The sequence below is a fragment of the Aedes albopictus genome, chromosome 1 (assembly GCF_035046485.1).
Source record: "Aedes albopictus strain Foshan chromosome 1, AalbF5, whole genome shotgun sequence".
Classification (NCBI taxonomy): domain Eukaryota; kingdom Metazoa; phylum Arthropoda; class Insecta; order Diptera; family Culicidae; genus Aedes; species Aedes albopictus.
In genome coordinates this window covers 228816593-228836005 of record NC_085136.1, presented here as the reverse complement: position 1 = coordinate 228836005, position 19413 = coordinate 228816593, and the positions used below count along the sequence as shown (strand labels likewise).

The 19413-nt window shown below is 40.5% G+C and overlaps 2 protein-coding genes across 3 annotated transcripts in view; one reads left to right on the top strand and one right to left on the bottom strand.

The window, feature by feature from the left end:
* LOC109429947 (homeobox protein Nkx-2.4) overlaps nucleotides 1–19413 on the bottom strand; it is a 241495-nt gene that overhangs the window by 209279 nt on the left and 12803 nt on the right. The gene's annotated exons all lie outside the window — the stretch shown is intronic.
* LOC115257902 (uncharacterized) overlaps nucleotides 647–19413 on the top strand; it is a 53585-nt gene continuing 34818 nt past the window's right edge. The window contains exon 1 of one of the 2 annotated variants that reach the window (XM_062846376.1): nucleotides 647–2142. The gene's annotated coding sequence lies outside the window, so the exon portion shown is untranslated. Of the gene's footprint in view, nucleotides 2143–9468; nucleotides 13079–19413 lie in introns of those variants that run through there. The other variant, XM_062846377.1, reaches the window with a different exon arrangement.

The window sequence follows — 19413 nt, the reverse complement described above, 5'->3', positions numbered from 1 at the left end:
TCATTAAATTCAATTAATTCCGATTAATTCTTATTAAACTTACGATTTTTCAATATTTGAAATAAGCAAAATTACGTGAAAAATAATTATTAAACTTCGCCAAATTCACAAATGCGGTCCACTTCACTACCATGCATAGATCATTCTTCCCTCTTCATATTGTTTCTCTTCCATTCTCATATGCCATCGATGACAACTTCAGTTGTCACTGTGACAATCTTCCGAGGGGCGCTCCGACGTTGGCGTAGTTATGAGGGATTGGTGCGAACTGCCGTAACAGGACCTTTAGACATGTTTGGCCTGAAATACCTTATGAAAATTTGCTATAACTAATTCTTATGGATGACATAAGAAAACCTTATAAAAATTGATCGTGCTTGCTATGACAAATTTCATAAGATAGACTTATGAAAAGAACAAAAAATCCTAAAATGATGCAGACTGGATTCGATCCATGAACGTCGGGTCGCCGAGCCCGTGTTTTATCCACACGGCTACCGACGCTTGAAAATACCATGTTGCTTATTGCGCATATCTCACCCCACTGGACCCCTTTCGCAGTTATTATAAGTGCGGGATTGTGAATAAAACTGCGCTTTTGCATCAAATCGTTTCGGTGTCTTCTGCGCATAATGTATAAGTGCGCAGAAGACACCGACACGATTCGATGCAAAATCGCAGTTTTATTCACGATCCCGCACTTATACTAACGGCGAAAGGGGTCCAGTGGGGTGGGAAATGCGCAATAACATAAATAAAAGCCAAGCTGCGTGAGACGATTTTACGTCATAGAGTGACCTTATGAAATTCATCCGAATCATTATGAATTATTTAATAGTAGTTTACGCAACAAGGTGCAGAATGACGATTTTTACAGCACGAGTCGTACCTTTATCCAACGAGGCTTGCCGAGTTGGATAATTACGACGAGTGCTGGAAAAATCGAGTTCTACACCGAGTTGCGTACAACGTTTTTTGCAATTTCATAAATTACCCTTGAGGATAGTTTAAAAAAAACTTTCTCATCAAACTGCACACTGAAGTTCATAGCCATGTTTAAGAAAATCTGAACAGAACAGGTTATACTGTGCAGTTATCACAATTTTTCAAAACTGCGTCCAGAAAGCATCAAGAAGTTGACCAAAACTGAAAACAGTGCTGTAATGGTTCATTACGCAACGCAAATCAGTGCTGTAATGAACCATTACAGCACTGTTAATTTGGTGTGGGAAAGTAGGCCTTTTCCTGTCAGATTTGCGTGAGGTAAAACAGCCTATTACGATGAGAAATTGCAAAAAGGCCTTTTCATAAGTTGGGCCTTATGAAAGACCTAAGATTATTTGGCTGAGTGTACCGCAACATCGGCTCCATTAACTCAAAATTGGCTTCCCGCACACGGAGAAATCAAACTACCTAATTTTTGGGTCGATTTTACTCAAAGCTGAGTATATCGAATAAACTAGTTACCCAAAATTAGGTTGTTTTCCCTCTTTCTTTCACCGATGTTGTCAAAAACAAACAGAGATGCATCTACCCAACGGGGGTCCTTGAGCCCAATAAGCCAATTTTGGGTAAATGCAGGTTTACTCAAATTTGGGTTGAATGAGGGGGGGTCTTGGGTTGAATTTACCTACTCTTAAGTAAATGTTTTTGCTGGAGGTGAAGGCAATTTACCTAGTGTGAGTTTAATCGATTTACTCAAATTTGGCTTATTGGGCCGAACTATGGGATTGCGTCAAAAGAACTCAATTTTGGGTAGTTTGGCGGCTCCGTGCATGCAACTAATAAGTTGGGTGGAATGAACTTACTTTTGAGTAGTTTTGTTTCTCCGTGATCAGTATCCTTGCGAGTTGAAGCGTTATAAATATGTAACTGTTATTTAAATACTTAGCGTGTAGGTAAGCACCAAAAAAGCAAGCACGCAGCCACTTTTTCGTGTTCTTTTCCGAGGTTGCGCTTTCGCGATGAAAGATTCTCGCGCGCGTTCGTTCACCTGTTGTTTCGACAGGAAGTCAGTCGAATCGAACGGTTTGCGTTGCGCAGGATAAGTTTATTTTCATTTCCTAGTGGTGTTATTTGTGTCCCGTTAGAAAAATTGATCTGACCTCGAACTTTGTGAAGAATTATTGTGCTTCCGTGTAGGTAAGTGCCGAGACTTCGAATTTGGTCAACTTACAGCACGTGCCGGGCAAGTTGGCGGTCAAGGAGCAGGAGGATTGCCATACACGGAACTACAAATCAACCCAAATTTAAGTTGTTTTGACGCAATCCCGGTCTTCCGTGGAATAACTCAAATTTGCGTCAAACAGCGAAAGTGGTGAGTGAGTAGTTCTCGTTTGAGAGCGGCAAAAAAAAATAACCCACTGGTAAGTTATTTTCACCCAACGGAGGCCTCAAATGACGCAAATTTGGGTTAACTCAAGAAAACCCAAATTTGGCTTCTTCCACGGAAGAGCAGCGGATGCGTCGGTGCTTCTCTCTTTGTTTTCGACAACATTGCAGTGGGGCGAGGGAGAAAACAACCCAACTTTGAGTTAAAACTAAAAGCAGTTTAGCCAAATTTGAGTTTTTAAAACTTATTCTTTGGGTTTTAATATTTTTCCGTGTACGTAAGTAGGAAGATTTTATTTATTTTTTTATTTTAATGAAAAAAAAACTTAAAAACAAATAGTATGGTATGGATTTTGTAGTTTTACCATTCGTTATTTCTCGGAAAGTTGATAAACATGTTTTGTTTGGGAGGAAATACCAATTCTAGACTAATATGTCAAATGGGCTTAACGCAAATTCGACTGTTTAGTTTGTTGTTATGAAATTCTATTCTATACTGCATCAATAATGGAATTTGTCGGAAATTAAGTGCATCACCTAAACAGCACTTTTTTGTGGCTTTGTTACATTCGCTTGAAACCATTCTTTCTTCCTTTGCACCACGTTGGCAGCAGCTCGCTAGCGTAGTGTACGGTTTGGGTCAAAAAAGACCCTAATGCCAGGTCTTGCTGAATACCCTATATGCGATTACCGCATCGACTATAGCGGCCGCTTGTTTCATACACCCCGTTATTCTACTTAGGGAACGTTCAAAAATTACGTCCAACATTTGGGGGAGGGGGGGGGTCTACAAAAGTGTGACACTACGTGTATTGGGTATAGGGAAAATGCGTGACAGAGGGGGGAGGGGGGGGTCTAGAACTCCCAAAAATTGATGGACGTAATATTTGAATCTTCCCTTATTCCGATGACGACCGAAGTACCCTAATAAAAATGTATTATACACATGCGATTGGGTGAATGATTGTATCATTCCGTGTATGATCAAGATGATAGCCCGAAAGGGTTGTTAAGCACGTTGTATCATATTTTTCTATTAGGGTAGTTGAGGTCAAATCAAGCATAACTTTTCAATCCGACGTAACTCGAGAATGTAAACAAATCCGGGTTTACTGCTGCATGCATGATTCATAAAGCAAATTGAAGAATCCACATCACTGTTTGATGATTTATTGCTTAATTTGTTTAACTAAGCATATTTTTTGAAACGACGTATCTAACTATTTTGATGTTTACAACTTTACTGATAGATACACCGTTTTGATATATGAGAAAACCAAACGACGTATCTAGCCAAAATCAAAAGTAACAGATACACCAAACTGGCACCATACAAAAGCGACGTATCTGGCATGACGTATCTCGAACCAACCCGGTGTATGTGTATTTTTGTCAAAATTCATTGTGAAAATTATATGGAATGAGTAGGTTTTGTTCCTTACCTAGTGCGTGCAATATTCCTGGTGATGTTAAGCACGAAAAAACTTATGAAAAGTCTTTTTGTAAAAAACTATTTTAATGAAATGGTCGTCAACATTGACCATGAATTTACTCAGGCTGTGAACCATTTCGCTTGTTCGTTTAACTTTTAGTTAAAATTTGACTTTTCGATAGTTATTTTGAAAATAACCCTACTCGCGAGCAGGGTTAGTCTTGATAGTTCGATAGTTATTTTTTGTTCGCAATGATTTGGCTGCGTACTGCATTTTGTTCCAAATAACTACTCCTCTGTCAAATTTCAAATGGGCCACCGTCGTGGTTATTTTTTAACTCTTCGATGGCAAATAACTATCCAAGTGTCAAATTTTAACTAAAAGTTAAACGAACAAGCGAAATGGTTCACACCCTCAGATCAGTGAAAAAGTTAGATACGTCGATTTGAAAAATTATGCTTGAAATAGGTATACGAGAAAAGCCCAGGGGTAGCCAGGGAATCACTATGATTGCGGACGGGAGAGATCAGCAGCAAGCAAAATACCAAAGGTTCATTAAATATCCGATTTTTTTTTGAGCGACTTCATGAAATCGTTCGACACAGTGTAGTTAGACCATGCGCCCCCGTGTGGAATCCCTTTGCTGTTGTGCAGCCGCCCGTAAATTAGTAGAGTAGGCTGGCGGCGTTGGTCGTTAGATAGATGGATGGATGGATGGATAGATGACTGACTGTCGAAAAAGGGGAACGAAATGGGATGGGGATGTTTGAGCTCAAGAGCGGAATCGGTCCCATTCGATGGTTTTCCTTTATTTTCCTGATTTTCGGGGATTCTCGTGTCCCAATTAAGTTCAACTCGATGCATATTCGCTCGAATTCATTGGAGCATTTCATTCTGAACAGGCCTGTGGGGGTACATTTCAGATTTGGCAGTTTGGCAGAATAGTTTATACCTATTTCAATGTTCAGACATTTTTCATATTCAAAGCTAAAATAACGCAACGAATAATGATGGCAGCTCGTAGGTTGTTGCAATGAGTTGTTAGCATAGGTGCCATCCACAATAGGAGGCAATCAGTGAAGTACTAGATTGAAAGTAGTGAGCTGGATTTTTGTAAGGTGAGATGTTCAATTCTCCATTTTTGCAATGAATTAGTGCAAACAGCGTGGGTTATATGATTTCTTGGCTAATTTGATGCTGTTTGAGAAAAAGTTTGGGTAACTTTCTGCCGTGTGCAGCATAGTTGTCCCATGTTCTATGGGAATCCCTATTAACATGGGACAACTATGCTGCACACGGCAGTTTGTTGTTGTTTTATTTATTTCATGCAACTTCAACAACACAGTTACCCAAAGTTTTGCTCAAACAGCATCAAATTAGCCAAGAAATCATATATCCCACGCTGTTTGAATCATTTCATTGCAGAAATGGAGAATTAAACATCTCACCATACAAAAATCCAGCGCAAAACTGTGCCGAAATTCAAATAAAAGTCCTGTTCAATGAGGTAGGGATGTTGAAGTTTCTCGATTTGTTCAGTGAGGTAGGTAGGTTGCCAAGTATTAAATGGCAGCTTCTAAGGTATGCTAGATCGCATTTTTTTCCACCCATACATGAAAAATAGCTACGGAAGGGAGCGCACTTGGATGAACCAAATGTCAAAACCACTTTTTCTATTCATAGAGCTTCTATGAAAAGAAAAAGTGGATTTGACGTTTGGTTCATCCTAGGTGAACAACTTCCCCTGGCCTATTTGAGCTCTGTGCAAAACTATTTAAACTATACTGATGTATAGGAGTATCTATAGCATACCTAAGAGAACTGTCATCTATCCTTGGGGTAGGTTGATCTCCATTTGTCAACAAGATGCAGCAACATTGACCAGTATTAAAACTATGCTGTTGTAAGCAGGGATGGGAACACTCACTTGCAAAGAGTTACACTCACTTGCTATTTTCTCAGCTCAGAAGCATGCAATCAAGAAATGATGTAGGGAATCGCGCCACTTGGGCGGTGGCTTCTATTTTCGTCTGTTTTCCGCTATAACTCAGTCAAATTTGAACCAATTGACACATTTTTTGGAATGCGGTGAGATAGGTATTTCAAGTCAATTGGTTCAAAATTGACTGAGTTATAATGGAAAACAGACGAATATAGAAGCCACCGCCCAAGTGGCGCGATACCCTATGGACGACTTTTGCCTTGTGGTTTTGTCTAAAACTTTGCCGAATAGAGTAGGGGTCGTACACGAATCCCAACGTCGTGACAGAGCTGTGAAAGCAACTCTCCACGAGGTGAGTGTAATTTACATTCACCTCGTGGAGAGTTGCCTTCGAAGCTCCCTCACGACTTCGGTATGCGTGTGCGACCCCTACTCAATTCGGCAAAGTTTTAGACAAAACCACAAGGCAAAAGTCGTCCATACATCGTTTCTTGATTGCACGCTTCTGAGCTAAGAAAACCTCAAGTGAGTGTAACTCTTTGCAAGTGAGTGTTCCCATCCTTGGTTGTAAGGTGAAAGATAGGTTGTCTGCTTGAGCCACAGTTAGGGTAGCGAATCAGCGGTCGGTATTTTGCGCACTCTTCGCCATAACTCAGTCAATTCCAAACAAATTGACTTGAAATTTTGTACACGGCTAGATACTATACGTATCTCATTGCATTCCAAAAATTGTGTCAATGGGGCACGTTCGGTGTAGTACTAGATTTGTAGTAATGAGCTGAATTTTTGTATGGTGAGAAGGTCAATTCTCCGTTTCTGCAATGAAATGGTGCAAAAAGCGTGGGTATTATGATTCCTTGCCTAAATTGATGCTGTTTGAGCAAAACTTTGGATAACTATGTTGTTTATGTTGCAAGAAATGGAGAAAACAACAACACTATTACCCAAAGTTTTGCTCAAGCAGCATCAAATTAGGCAAGGAATCATAATACCCACGCTTTTTGCACCATTTCATTGCAGAAACGGAGAATTGACCTTCTCACCATACTAACATTCAGCTCATTACTACAAATCTAGTACTTCACCGATCTGTCCTATAGGAATGAAATGCGTCGAGGGGTGATTCGACAAATCGCTCCCATACAAACTTCAAACTGATTTTTAAATAGGTTCCCGGGCACCAAAATTCATGAAAATTTGGATTTCGGCTCAGTTTTGCATGCAGATTCTGAATATGGAATTATCTCAACACCGCTGAAGAAGCCAATTGTTCAACGTTAACAATGGATTAAACATTTGGAATTCCATTAATCATATTTATTATACATAATACACACAATAAGCAATAATATAGCGTTCGAAAAATCAAGAAACATGAATTATTGATTTTTACAGGGCTCTTTGAAGTGAAGAGCATCCTTAAGGTCACGGTATTAGGGCATGGCACGGTATGAAAATGATTTTTTTTTTTCATAAATTCGCAATCAATTGCTTATCAATAAATTTTGCTTCAGCACATCTTATATGCTAGACGAATTGTTAGAAATTAAATCGGACCTGATTATGACCCAGGTAACCACTAAGCACTGTTCTGAGCATTATAACGGCCATTAAACAGCTTTTCAATGCTAAATAGCTCTATATAAGCATTCTTAATGCTTATAGGCACTATAACTAGTAAGAACTAAAATAAGCCCTGTAAGCCTATATAAAGCCTACAAGCTGTAAAGAAGTTTGTCAGTGCTGTCACAGGGCTTGTAGCACATGAGATTTATATCAATCAAAATAGATTTCGACCAAAACAGACTCGAGTCGGTCATGATCAATATATTTTAAACATCCATGTCGGACGGCATTGGCGGAACGGGATTATTTTTGTTGTTGGAATGTTTATCGGAATGGTGTTGTTAAATAGATAATGGAATCTGGTTATGTTGATTATTCCATTTTTTTTTTCAATCAAGACAAACTCCAGCTCGTTTCCCTCTTCTTCTGAAACGTTTCCCGACCATTTATATAAACATTGCTTCTCCTGCATCAATTCCTACGTTCATCAGCACCAAGCTTACCACTGAATCATCCTCATCCCATATCATTTTCAACCTTCGAAATGCCCAAACTATTTTGTTTTTCATGGTTTAAATACTAGTTTGATCACATCATTCCCATGGTGCATTGGTGGAGCAGATGAGAAAGGCAACGGACTTGGACTTGATCAGGAACCCGGAGGACAACAGCTAGAGTCTGGATGTAGTAGCAAAAAAGCAACTTCAATGGAAGCGAAGGAAGTTAGAAAAGAACAGGAGATAAACATTTTTTCTTTTTTCTTTGTCTCACTTTTGACAACTTTCGCTCCAGAGACTTGGTACAATATTTTAAAGTTGGCCGTATATCAGCCGAATACAGGTACTCTTCGATATAACGTACAAAACAGTTTTCTCTTTGTACGTTATAGCGAAGCAGAGAAAAAAAATATATTTTTTATGCTAGTACTGATGTATTTGACGTGAAATTAATCCCAAATAATGATTTCGGCGAAATTCACAAAACCAATAACGAAAAACTTGAGTTTTCACGAAAAAGTAATTTTGTTTTTTATGCTTCGATATAACGTACACTATTTTTTTTCCCAAATTGCGTTAATTCTGGGTAACAAGGCTAATGCTGCAACAAAACATTGATGTTCCTGGGAAAAATAAAAAAAATCAATGTTGTACGTTATATCGAAGCAAAATGTACGTTATATCGAATTCGCTATATCGAGGGTACGTTATATCGAAGATTACCTGTAATTCGCCAAAAGTGGCTTTTGAGCAGCTCTATAAGAGGATATAGAACCAATTAGATCTGTTAGTCAGGTTCTAGGGGGAGTCAGCTTACCTACAGTGTTGGACGAAGCAGTAGGAACACTAGCCGGCTGGTGGTCTTGCTATTTTGTTCGACACTGTATTCTTCCGGCCATCACATCTTGTAGTTTTTATACTCCTGTATATTAATGATCGTGATGTGACACCTGGTGCTGAAAGGGCACTGATTATCTGACAATCCAATTTGCCCGGATTGTGTGTCTCAGAAGATTACTCCAAATAACATTCCGTCAAAGTATCACAAAAGAATATAAGTAGTTGACAATGGGGCACGTTCGGTGTAGTACTAGATTTGTAGTAATGAGCTGAATTTTTGTATGGTGAGAAGGTCAATTCTCCGTTTCTGCAATGAAATGGTGCAAAAAGCGTGGGTATTAAGATTCCTTGCCTAATTTGATGCGGCTTGAGCAAAACTTTGGATAACTATGTTGTTTATGTTGCAAGAAATGGAGAAAACAACAACACTATTGCCCAAAGTTTTGCTCAAACAGCATCAAATTAGGCAAGGAATCATAATACCCACGCTTTTTGCATCATTTCATTGCAGAAATTGAGAATTGACCTTCTCACCATACTAAAATTCAGCTCATTACTACAAATCTAGTACTTCACCGATCTGTCCTATAGGACGCAATCAGTGAAGTACTAGATTGAAAGTAGTGAGCTGAATTTTTGTATGGTGAGATGATCAGTTCTCAATTTCTGCAATGAAATGGTGCAAACAGCGTGAGTTATATGTTTTATTGCCTAATTTGATGCTGCTTGAGCAAAAGTTTGGGTAACTGTGTTGTTGTATTATTTATTTCTTGCAACTTCAACATCACAGTTACCCAAACTTTTGCTCAAACAGCATCAAATTAGGCAAGGAATCATATAACCCACGCTGTTTCCACCATTTCTTTGCAGAAATGCAGATCTCATCATCTCACCATACAAAAATCCAGCTCACTACTTTCAATCTAGTACTTCACTGATTGCGTCCTATTTGCCTTATTAACGGTATGGAGTTAATCCCTGAGCTGTAGATACAAGGCCAAGTTCCCCTGGCAAGGTGCCAAACTGGTAAGCTTGGATTAATGTTTATTGTCAAGCGTCGTAGTAAACTAATAATCAGAATACTGATTGAGGGGGTTAGTAGCAAACGGATGTAAGTGACATAATCCCACTTTCCAGTAAATGTGGCTTAAAGTTTTTCACCAATTTTCCATCCCATACAAAATTTATGGTGTCTCAAATTCGACCCAATTCTCTATGATTTATTGTAATTTTTCTGTTCATCGTAAAAATAGTCTTAAAAAAGCTCCTAACAGTTTGAAACCTAAAGAATTTTTTGATATGCTCAGCTCAAAATCGACGAAATGGTCACTTTACACCACTTTTATTCTGGGCCCCTCAATTGAATAAGTATTCGTCTCAAATATTTCCTTTTCTTATCTGGTTCCATCCTATCCAACGTGACCCTATCCGACTCCAAATAATCACACTATTGTCTATTCACACGCTTGATTTTGCCATGCCTCCAGCATGAATTTAGGCACTGTCGCATGACCTAACAACAGTTGACTAAGTTCGTACACTTTAATTTCTAAAAAACGGTGGAAGGGAAAAAACCTGCATCTATCTTGTAGCATATAAAGTAGAACCTAGTAATTATTATTTATACCGATTGAGCAAATTGCATTGTTATAAACATTATACTAATATATGTGGGCCGCGGAGCTGTGCGGTCCAGCATTTCCTTTTATTCTTGTCTTTATTCCAGAAAACGCCATATTTTTGAAGACAACCTATCCTGGTACACTTATGAAGTTCCCCAATACAAACTGGAATTATCCGGCGCAATCAAGTTAAGTACACACTTTTATAAACAGGCACGCAACTCTTTCTACTACTATGCAAATAGAATATTCATGTGTTTGCTTGTTCATGACTTTCGTGTCGGCGCGGAATATTTTCCTGCCGTACTTTACATTTCTTCAATTCACCTTTAAATAACTGATCTTTAAATTTTGTACAAAAACTTGTATCTCAATAGGACAGATCGGTGAAGTACTAGATTTGTAGTAATGAGCTGAATTTTAGTATGGTGAGAAGGTCAATTCTCCTTTTCTGCAATGAAATGGTGCAAAAAGCGTGGGTATTATGATTCATTGCCTAATTTGATGCTGTTTGAGCAAAACTTTAGGCAACATTGTTGTTGTTTTCTCCATTTCTTGCAACATAAACAATATAGTTATCCAAAGTTTTGCTCAAACAGCATCAAATTAGACAAGGAATCATAATACCCACGCTTTTTGCACCATTTCCTTGCAGAAACGGAGAATTGACCTTCTCACCATACAAAAATTCAGCTCATTACTACAAATCTAGTACTACACCGAACGTGCCCCATTATTTCCATCATATTAGTTTTCTGATATTTCAGATTTTTCAAAGCATTATGGTAGAAAGAGTTGGTGTCATGATCTATGCAAAACTTGAAACTGAAAACTCTATTTCCCCCTAAGGGTTATAGGGAGGGGCGGGACATTCGAGCCTACTCATCAGTGGAAAGGACTTGCTATGCTAATCGGTTTAGCATAGGGCAGATACAAGTCTACTGGTAGACGTATCGCCCAGCGATTCAACGCAGATTGGCCACGGCCCGGGGGTGCGTTGATTATAACAGAATAACAGAATTAGCTCTGTTAGTCAGGTTCTACATTCGACTATAGAGCCGACTTAATGCCATTTTTACGGCTTAATGGTTACTTGGGGACTGATGGCACGCTTCAAAGCCAGTATATTTTTCCAGTGTGACTGTTATACGGTTACATTGGTCAATGAGAAAAAATGACTTGATATTTTTTTTTCATAAATCCTAGACAAACTTGATTTTTTTTATTCAGGTAGTCAAAAGTACTTGTGATTTGATGGTGATCCCCGTTATTAACTCAATACATACTAGCAAAATGTGCAAATGTTACAAATATGCAGTTATAAACAGTATAGTAAACTGAAAAATCGGTTGATTTGAACTCAAAATCAATCAATTCAAGGATTCCTTTCGGGATTTTCCCGCGGATTCTCCACTAGTTTCTCCCGGGACTTCTTCTGTGATTCTTTCAGAGATTCCTGCCGAGCTTCCAGTCGGGGTCCCTTTCAGGATTCTTCCAGATATGTATCCGAGATTCCTTGAGGAATTTCTGCCTTTCTATTGAAAGTATCACTCATATGATAATTATTTCACCTAAAAGTGAGATAGAATAGGCCCACACAGCCGACGCGGTAAACGCACGGATAACCAGCAAGACTTTCAACAGCGGCGACAATAACGACCGTGCGGTTATCTTAAGGCTATCCGAGGGATCTTAGAATATTGACTGTCACTGTACGCCATTCTTCAAAGGGTTTCCTCTCAAGTATTCGTGGTACTGATTCGGGGGGTGCTTCAACGTAGAACTAGAATGGTTCTGAAATAGGAGATTTTTATTACACATATCAGATAATTGTCAGTCTGAGATCAGCGTTCCAACCGCTCCCGTATTGAAGACGAAACAAGTTGTAAGGAATTGAAGGAAATTCTTCCAGAGCTGTGATGGTTACCGAAAACAAAAGAATTCAATGTTAGAAAGAATTTGATTTGAGCTGGAGATTGCTACTCAGTGGTGTAGGTACCTACGAGTACGACGAACGGTACGGATCCAAAAAAGTATCCGATTACCACCCGTGCATGCATGCTCCCGAAACCAATGCTCTTAGGAAGTCAAATTTAAGTTAATTTTCGGGCAAACACAGAAATCTTGGAAGAATGGTGTTGACACGCCAGATAGAGGGATATTCGATATGTGCTCATAAAGGCAGCTTTGGGTTGCCACTGTGTGGTGGAATTGAAACGAAAACTGAGCCCATATTGCAAACAGTAGTGAAAGTTCTTTCGAGTTGAAACCAAATCTGGGACTTTTGCTATGTGTGTGGTGACTTGGCTGGTGAACCCGCGTGGTGAAGTGATTTGAATTGGCCACAATGAGCTTCCTGTCTCGTTGGTAAGAAAGGAGTATATGTCGGTATGTGAAATCGGAGAACGTGTGAATAGTTGTGTAAACACGCAGTCTTAATTGAGCCACTTGGAAGGTGGCGAAGGGGTTTATTTTGACTTTCTTTTCGAATGTTGTGACTAGCATTGATTGGTGGTGAGAACATACCTACTCAAAGACCGAAATATATTCTTCGTGAATTGGAACTTCCGACGTGCCAATGATTCACATTTGTCCAGTTGTGAAGTGTCACTGGCCAATATAGTATAAACTATCCTGTTCGAAAAAAATAAAACAGTCACACAGAATCAGTTACAGATAGGTAACCGAAAATCCGCTTTGCTTATGAATCATTCCATTCTTGCACAAGTGAAGAAGTCATTCGTAAATTTGACGGAAGAATAACTTCTTTCTTTTTTTTTAGACCAGTAAAGCTCTCAATACAGCAAGTGGATGTGCAGCAAGAACTGTCGAAGTTTACTCTATCTGGTAAGTAGAATACATATTTGTTGACTGTTACTACTCAACTAAATTATCCGTTAATGATCTTGAAACCCTGAGAATCTTGAAAAATTAAATGCATCAACTTTGGACATACTTTCAGAATACTAAGAATATGCCCAACAATTTTAAACTTTTTGAGGTGATTCACCCTTCAAAAAACCAAGAAAATTAATCGAGCATTTATTTAGATGTAATTTAAAATTTGATTAGGGTATCGCGCCACTTGGGCGGTGGCTTCTATATTCGTCTGTTTTCCACCATAACTCAGTCAATTTTGAACAAATTGACTTGAAATGTTGTACACGGGTAGATACTATACCTATCTCACCACATTCCAAAAGTTGTGTCAATTGGCTTCTTTAATGGTGTTGAGATAATTCCATATTCACAATCTACATGCCAAACTGAGCCGAAATCCAAATTTTCATGAACTTTGGTACCCGGGAACCTATTTAAAAATCGATTTAAAGTTTGTATGGGAGCGATTTGTCGAATCACCCCTCGTCGCATTTCGTACTGGGCGGAGCTGTCAAGCAGTTGCCCAGCTGTCAAAAGGTGATTTCAAAAAATCTTTTTGTAATTGAATTTAGGGATCAAAATAAAGCTTTAAAAATCTGAAAAAAATCATACTGGCTTATAAAAAGGTGCTCTTTCGAATAAAATCAAAAAATCAATATATTATTCTTAATTTAAAAACCCAATTGGTTCAAATTTGATTGAGTTATAGTGGAAAACAGACGAATATAGAAGTCACCGCCCAAGTAGCGCGATTCCCTATTTCCTACAGATTTTCTAAATCATCAGTTTTGCATTCCAAGTACATGTTTCTTATTCTTAAAAGAAATTTTGCACGCGAATGTACATATGTGAACTTTATTGGTGCTTTCCAAACTTCAATATCACGCTGCTCTGCTTATGATGCAAGCGTTGATTGCACATGCATAGGCAATGCTAAACTAAAGGAAACAAGAAAGTGAATACAGCGCCAGTTGGATAGTGCTCCTTGATTTTGTGCAATTTTCGTGATTGTTATGGTCATTGTTGCGAACGTTTTCTCGATGTAGTGAATATTATTGGATTTGTGAAACATTTTACAGAACTGTTATGTGATTGATTTGGCTAAAAAACGAGTTGTTTCTGACAATATTGTGTTTGTGAAATAGTACGTCCGTTGAGGACAACTTGGCGCGCAAATTATGAAACTAGCAGTTTTGCAGTGAAATATTGTGGAAAAGCTGTTTTTTTTTGTCTGCATGATAAGGTAAGTGTTCTAAGTTAACGGTAATGCATATTTCAAAACAGGTCAATTTCAGACAATATAACAATAAGACAATGTAAACCGGTAGTCTTACGCCACTGACAAAAATAGAATGATTAGCAGTTTGATCTAAATATTTTGATAAATATGACGGTTTTCAATAGCTTCAACCCCTAGTTTCACCATTTTTTTAGACTGTTTCATGTGTATGAACTTAGGTATTAGGCCTCTTCTTTCACACCGTGGGAGAAACTGTATATACGGCATCAATTATTCTCTTTTCCACTTGGCCATGCTAAGAATACAGTTAAACAATAAAAAAATAAAGCCTCCCGAATACTACACAGAGTAGGATTGTAGTATTAGTTTAGTCAGTCGGACATCGTCTTGTCGATGGGCAACAACGAGTCCGAAACCGAAAGTGTTGTGTCCTGTCTCGCGTCACGTCTTATTAGTGTCATCAAGTTTCTCAAAAACGACTTTCTTTTTAAATTATGACGTAATTTATGAACGTCAAGGGGATCGTTTTATAGTATGTGAATAGTGTATGTGGTGTATGTTTATGATATTTGCCAAAATAACGCATAGAAGTTGTAAATAAATCAAAAAAATATTTTACCGATTTTGGCAACATAAAATTCACCTGCCAAAATCGGTAAGAAACTGTATTACCCCTAGTAAACGAAAGTCAAGAGATGGCCATGAAACCAGTCGTTTGCTGTAGGTGGAAGTTCGTTCAAGGTAACGCTATCAATCATTGAAAAAGATTCTGAACTGCAACGGAGATGCAAATACACGGTCAACCCCAGAAGTTTTTGTCACCTTCGGTAGATGACAACGACATAGAGAGTATTGAGCTCCGACAATAAACAGTATTACAGTTGCGTAAATGAGCCATTGCTGAACGGGCCTCTCAGCCATAAATCTTTACCTACCTTCATCACTACAAATTATGTACATTGAGTGTCGTGAACGCCATTTTCGAAAAATGTGGAGTGCATTGATGCAGTTTCGAATGGGTGAAAATAGGCAGCTGCCAACGCCACAATAAGTGCAGTTTTACTGGCCGAAATCGCCAGAAACTGTTGACAAAGCGCAATTGCTAAAACTGTAATGGAACATCCCATATGAAGATGAATATTTTACACTCGACCAATTCGAAAAAATACATAAAGGTTACTTCCAAGAAGAGCCGAGACTGTGACTTTCTAGAACTTATTGAGAATTTTGCTGGCACGCGGGTTGTGACAGGACGGCTTAATAGTTCCAAGCTACATATTTCAAAATTCCACGTAGCCGAGTTCTGCAAAACAACTGGGACTGGACCAAACAAATATGGCGAACAAGCAAGCAAATTCACTTTGATTTTCAAGTGACATGGAACCGTGTAAGACCCCGGAGAACTCCGAGACACACGACCGACAACTTTTTCATGCGGTAGTGATGTACAACACTGACCATTTGTGAACATTCATGTCAATATAACTGTATGTATAAACTAATAATATTACACCTACTTGAAATTTGCAAGTTTCAATTGCTTCATTAAAATAGATGTTAATGGAATCAGCTTGCTGCATGAACTAATTATTAATAATTCATTGAGGCGTTTTCTCCAGAAAATCTCAAGTTGCTGTAATCTTTGGGTTCTGGAATGCGTTTGTCGTCTAAAACAAAAACATGTAAACTATCAAAACCAGCCCCTATAGCATTGGAAATATAATCAATTTCATTTCACTTACTAGAAGACAATATTTGTCGTTTCTTGTATGACGAAGGGAACCGCACCAAAGCAGCTGCTAGCCGAAACGATCTCCATCAGCATTCAATTTTCACTTCGCCAGATTTACTTACTGAACTGACATTTGAATCACACCCCACACAAGCTCTGTGGCACTACAAAGTTGAATTTCACTGCTGCAGAATGCAGAAAAAGCTGCTAAATTTGTCAAATAATTTACTATTTCCCGTCGATAAAATGTAAACAAACTAGTTTTCTTCGTCCAAGGAAGAATGCAAGCAATTGTGTGCGTGGATTTCATGCACACGAAACATCGTATTCCAACTAATGGGCAAAACAATACCGAAAATATTCAATTCAAAAGCTTTTGTTCAATAGTACTTTGAACAAATGATTTGATTTGGATTTCGATGAATTTCCCCAATAAACCAACCCCATACATGAACCGAGGGCTGCAAAACGGTGAGTCGATAAGGAGAGCGTCCAATATAGCTCTGGTCCTCACAAGTTCCTACCTCATGCTTCCACGGGTCAAACGATGACAAAGACCGCCAGCTAAGAGTTGTGTGCTTAGCTGGTAGCGCAGCCTGGGCACTGTTGTCCTTCTGACTTCAGCTAGATTGAGGAGGTACGATCCGAGTGTCTGTTCACCAAGGAGGTGCGGCTCAAACAGCGTCTGTTCTGGCATCCAGCGGCTGAGTAAGAAACGCTGCACCACGCCCAGCTAGATCCAAGGTGGTAGCCCCATCAGCGTGGTCGTCCCAGTGTTGGTTGGGACGTTAAACAGAACTGGCACGATGGCCCTCCGGCGAGACAGGAGTGTTGGCGTAGGCCCAATAAGCCACCCGTAAAAATCCCCATTGCGAATAACATAGGAGAAAATACGACTCGATACAATCGGCAAAGACCCACGCGACGAAATAAGGACTACGATTGGAAACTTGGAACATGGAATTGCAAGTCACTAGGTTTCGCAGGATGTGACAGGATAATCTACGACGAACTACATCCCCGCAACTTCGACATCGTGGCGTTGCAGGAACTTTGTTGGACTGGACAGAAAGTGTGGAAAAGCGGGCATCGAGCGGCTACCTTCTACCAAAGCTGTGGCACCACCAATGAACTGGGAACAGGATTTATAGTGTTGGGCAAGATGCGACAACGTGTGATCGGGTGGCAGCCGATCAACGCAAGGATGTGCATGTTGAGAGTTAAGGGCCGTTTCTTCAACTACAGCATCATCAACGTCCACTGCCCACACGAAGGGAGACCCGATGACGAGAAAGAAGCGTTCTACGCGCAGTTAGAGCAAACATACGATGGTTGCTCGCCGCGTGACGTGAAAATCGTTGTCGGCGACATGAACGCGCAGGTAGGAAGGGAGGAAATGTACAGACCGGTAATCGGGCGAAACAGCCTGCACGCCGTATCGAATGATAACGGCCAGCGATGCGTAAACTTTGCAGCCTCCCGTGGTATGGTAGTCCGAAGCACCTTCTTTCCCCGCAAAGATATCCACAAAGCCACCTGGAGATCACCCGACCACCAAACAGAAAACCAAATCGACCACGTTCTAATCGACGGTAAATTCTTCTCGGATATAACCAACGTCCGCACATACCGCAGTGCGAATATAGATTCGGATCACTACTTAGTCGCTGTATGCATGCGCTCAAAACTTTCGACAGTTATCACCACGCGTCGAAGTCGAACGCCGCGGCTCAACATCGAGCAACTTCGTAACGTAGAAGTGGCTCAAGACTACGCGCAGCAGTTAGCAGTGGCCCTACCAACGGAAGAGCAGCTTGGCGCAGCTACACTTGAAGATGGCTGGAGGGACATACGATCCGCCATAGGTAGTACCTCGGCTACAGCACTAGACTTCGTGACTCCGAATCACAGAAACGACTGGTACGACGGCGAATGTGAACAGTTGAAAAACGAGAAGAATGCAGCATGGGCGAGAATGCTGCAACACCGTACGAGAGCGAATGAGGCACGTTACAAACAGGCGCGGAACAGGCAGAACTCAGTCTTCCGGATGAAGAAGCGCCAGCAGGAAGAACGAGATCGCGAAGCGATGGAAGAGCTGTACCGCGCTAAGGACACACGAAAGTTCTACGAGAAGCTGAACCGCTCGCGCAGAGGCTTTGTGCCACAAGCCGACATGTGCCGAGATAATCACGGGAATATTCTCACGAGCGAGCGTGAGGTGGTCGAGAGGTGGCGGCAGCATTACGATGAGCACCTCAATGGCGACGTTGCAAGTACCGAAGGTGGCGTGGTAACAGATCTAGGAGTATGTGCACAGGACGAAAGACTTCCGGCCCCTGACCTTCAAGAGATTGAGGAGGAGGTTGGCCGGTTGAAAAACAACAAAGCCGCTGGAGCAGATCAGCTACCAAGCGAGCTTCTAAAATACGGTGGAGAAGCACTGGTAAGAGCACTACACTGGGTCATTACCAAGATTTGGGAGGAGGAAGTATTACCGGAAGAATGGATGGAAGGTATCGTGTGTCCCATCTACAAAAAGGGCGACAAGTTGGATTGCGGGAACTACCGCGCGATCACACTACTGAGCGCTGCCTACAAGATACTCTCTCAAATTTTATGCCGCCGTCTATCACCGATTGCAAGAAAGTTCGTGGGGCAATATCAGGCTGGATTTATGGGCGAACGCGCTACAACGGACCAGATGTTCGCCATCCGCCAGGTGTTGCAGAAATGCCGCGAATACAACGTGCCCACACACCACTTGTTCATCGATTTCAAATCGGCGTATGATACAATCGATCGAGAACAGCTATGGCAGATTATGCACGAATACGGATTCCCGGATAAACTGATACGGTTGATCAAGGCGACGATGGATCGAGTGATGTGCGTAGTTCGAGTATCAGGGACACTCTCGAGTCCCTTCGAATCTCGCAGAGGGTTACGGCAAGGTGATGGTCTTTCGTGCTTGCTGTTCAACATTGCTTTGGAGGGTGTAATAAGAAGAGCGGGGATAAACACGAGTGGGACGATTTTCACGAAGTCCGTTCAGCTGCTTGGTTTCGCCGATGATATTGATATTATTGCTCGTAAATTTGAGACGATGGCGGAAACGTACATCCGACTAAAGAGGGAAGCCAGGCGAATCGGATTAGTCATTAATGTGTCGAAGACAAAGTACATGATGGCAAAGGGCTCCAGGGAGGAATCACCGCGCCCGCCACCCCGAATTTATATCGACGGTGATGAAATCGAGGCGGTTGAAGAATTCGTGTACTTGGGCTCACTGGTGACCGACGACAACGACACCAGCAGAGAAATTCAGAG